The sequence below is a fragment of the Struthio camelus genome, chromosome 21 (assembly GCF_040807025.1).
Source record: "Struthio camelus isolate bStrCam1 chromosome 21, bStrCam1.hap1, whole genome shotgun sequence".
In the NCBI taxonomy this organism is placed as follows: Eukaryota; Metazoa; Chordata; class Aves; order Struthioniformes; family Struthionidae; genus Struthio; species Struthio camelus.
The window spans coordinates 10,756,825-10,760,100 of NC_090962.1; the positions used below are offsets into that span (position 1 = coordinate 10,756,825).

A 3,276-nucleotide genomic window follows, 5' to 3' on the forward strand; every position below is an offset into this window, starting at 1 on the left:
AGCCCACTCAGGAGTCGATGGTGATGGTGTCAATTGTAGCTTGGAACACCACGGGGAAATACGGGGTGCAGGTCACTGTTGTGTGGGGCAGAAGGAATAACTGGCCGAGCTCGCTCACAATGCCTGGGAAGGCAGTGAAAGACAGTGCCCCCGCGTGATGCCTGCGTGCATGTGGCCTCGTGCTGTGCTCGGACGTGCCACTAGTGTTGTCTGAATGACCAACGCTGGTGATGCTGGTGCGTTCTTTGATGTCCTTTTTTTTTCTCCAGGATCTTGTCTGTGACTAGAGCGGCAGAGTGTTTTCTGGCTAAGAGCGAATGGATGCGTAAGGTGCCCAGCAAGACTGAAGGGATGCACAGTGTGTGTTTGTGCAGCTGCAAGGCCGCTGTGGAACTGGTGCTTGTGGCCCTGGCTCACCACCACCTGGCAACGGGCAATGATGCCAGAGCCTTTTCCTATCTGCTGGAGCGTGCGGCTGCCTACTTGCACGTCTCCAGCAAGTACCTGGTGAGTTGCCCTGCTGACCGGAGGCCCCTGCCCGTGGAGTCCTCTGAATTGCCTTTTCCTATCTGCTGGAGCGTGCGGCTGCCTACTTGCACGTCTCCAGCAAGTACCTGGTGAGTTGCCCTGCTGACCGGAGGCCCCTGCCCGTGGAGTCCTCTGAATTGCCTTGTCCTGGGCAGGCCCATTGGCCCACTGCAATAGGGCATGCCTGGGGGTGTGCCTTTGTGGGGACTCGGGGATGAATGGCTGGGGTGAGAAGCAGAGTTTGCCTCCTGTTTGCCTCTCCTGTGGCAAGAGACACAGGGCAGTGAAGCAGGCCCTTTGCACCAGGCGCACCTGCAGGGAGGTGGTGCGAAGGAGCCCTTGTGCCCGTGGTGGGAGAGGCAGTGTGACTGTGTTAGGCTGGAGATCGCCGGGGCAGGTGCAGGGCCTCCTCAGAGAGATGCAGGAGGCAACAGGGAACGATGGGGCTGGGGGCAGGCTTGGCAGCGACACTCAGCTGCTCTTTGTGTGCTTGTTCAAAGGCCTTCCTGAACCTGAACAAAGCAGAGGTGCTGAGGAACTCAGGGGCTAAGAAAGGCAATGTGCTTGGGTACTTTGAAGAAGCCACCTTCCTGAGCCTCAAAGGGGAGGTAAGGTGAGCGGGGGGCTTTGCGGGCTGTCCTGGTGGGTGGGATTGGATGCCTTCCGGGGGGGTTGCGAGAAGAACAAAGACTCCTCCCTTCCTCAGGAGGCAGGGTAAGAAGCAGAACGGGATGCGGAGGGAAGGAAGAGGCAATTCATACCTGGTCGCGGGCATCTAGGCCCCAGCCTGCTGAGACTTAAGCCCAGCCTTCAGCTGATGCATAGGTCTTAGCAAGACCGAGGCACGAAGCAGCGAGGTTTGGGTAGAACGGGAACGACAGAGCCTGAGAGTGGCACGTGCACAATTTTTCGAGGGAAGCATGCCTGTGGGTAAAAAAGCAGGCTTGTATCGTGAGGGCTGCAGCTGCTCTTGGTGGTGCTGCTGAGAGCCTTTGTTTTGCTGGAGGGCAGTGCAGGTGCTTGAGCTTGGGAGCAGTGCTTTGAGTGACCCGTTTGTGATGAGATGCCGGCAAGAAGGCTAGGCGAGCAGAGAGAGGTTAGCAGGGAGGAGAGGCTGGAGAGGGGAAGGGAGAGTGTGGGCAAGAGCAGCAGGAGGTGGGCCTGGAGGAGTAGGTGGAGGAGAGATGTGAGGAAGAGGAAGCTCAGAGGTCATAAGCAAGTGCAAGCTGGGTTGCTGGCAGTGCCCAGTTTTGCTTGACCTCCGTGGGCCATAGTGCCAGGAAAGGCTCTTTAGCACTCCTGTTTCCTGGGTGGTACTTCTTGGTTCTCCCGCCTGTCCTGGTGCTGGCTGGGCTCCCTCCCCGTGGAGATGCTCCGGGGAGGCTCACTGTGTTCCTCCGTAGGTACCTTGAATGTGAGGCAGTGCTGTGCAGGCTAGAGAAGCAGGTGGCTGGAGAGCACGGGATCGTTGGGCAGGCGTGCTTCTTCTCCTCTTGCTTGCCGCTGGGAAGTCCTCAGTGACTGGGAGTCCCAGAGAGCCAGGAGGCTTGCAAAGATTCCCGCCTGTTTCCTGGTCAGGCAAGACAGCCACTTGTCGACCAGAAGTGGAGGCTTTGTCTGTGTTTGAAGCAGGCAGAGCCTCCCCAGTGCAGGCAGAAGCAAGCCAGCAATAGCAGACTCCTAGAGTGTCTTCTACCCTTTGGAAACAGGGCAACAATTGTGTGTTTGGAGACGGCCCGTTCTGAAAGCTCTTCTCAGAGTCACTCTGCACTGGCTCCCGCAGAAGCAGGTCTAGCAGTGCTGGGATGTGCAGGAGATGCAGGAGGCACCTGAGAGCCTGTGCTACGGAGTCACTGCTGTTGCTGATCACTGGCAGCGTGGCTCTGTCCAGGGCTAGAAAGCTGCTGGTTTTGCAATGGAAAATGCTGTCTGGGGAGTTGAGTCCTCTTTTTTCCCTTCCTGATGTAGTCTGCCCTTGCCTTCAAGGGCATTTCTGTGGAGCCTGAGTAGCCCTGAGGAGCTAGGGTAGAAGGCCAGCCCTTGCCTCCTTGCTGTGAGGTTTGCTGGCTCTCTGAGTGGTTTATCTGCCAAGACCTTCCCCAGCTGTGCTTGAGCTTTCTGCTGCTACGAACGCTTGAGGCAAGTCAAGGCCGGGGAGGGAGGCAGTGCTCCTCTGAGAGACGTTTGTATTCCAGGGTGGCAGTATAAGTCCTTTGAAGAGTGCCGGAGCTTTGCTGAGCAGAAGGAAGCCAATTGCGTTGTCAAGTCGCAGAGCAGCATGCTGCTTGGACTGTATTTGTCCCTGGCTCTTTGGTAAGTTAGAGCCTTGCTGTGAGTGGGGAGGAGCCGAGGCCGTGACTGTGGCAGGGAAGTTGTGAGCTGTGGGCTTGTCACATGCTCCTGTCCCATGTCCACCAAGGCAGCCGCCTGTGGGGCGCTGTGGTGAAAGGGGCAGGGGAGGCGGGAGGGTGCACACTGTGAGCAAGGTGGCAAGGAGCTCCTGGATGTGCTGTGGTGGAGCCCGGCCAGGGAAGGATGACTCTGGTGGCCCTTGGCCACAGCTTTCCTTTTCCCCTTGAACTTTAGGAGAGGAGTGGCGAGGGTCTGTCTCGATGCAGGCCGAATGCTGAGTAAGTGCAAGGGCTCGGGGAGGGAACGACAGCATGAGGGCGATGCTCTGAGTGAGGCTAAGCAAGAGGAGCTATGACCCACTGCAATTGACACCCCACCCGCCGCAACACGTCCCTG

The 3,276-nt window shown here is 58.0% G+C and overlaps 1 long non-coding RNA gene across 1 annotated transcript; it reads left to right on the forward strand.

The window, feature by feature from the left end:
- Positions 1-257: 257 nt before the first annotated feature.
- On the forward strand, positions 258-2,868 carry LOC138061854 (uncharacterized). Its single transcript, XR_011135844.1, has 3 exons — positions 258-507; positions 1,029-1,136; positions 2,724-2,868. It is a non-coding gene; the product is annotated as an uncharacterized lncRNA (long non-coding RNA).
- Positions 2,869-3,276: the final 408 nt, after the last annotated feature.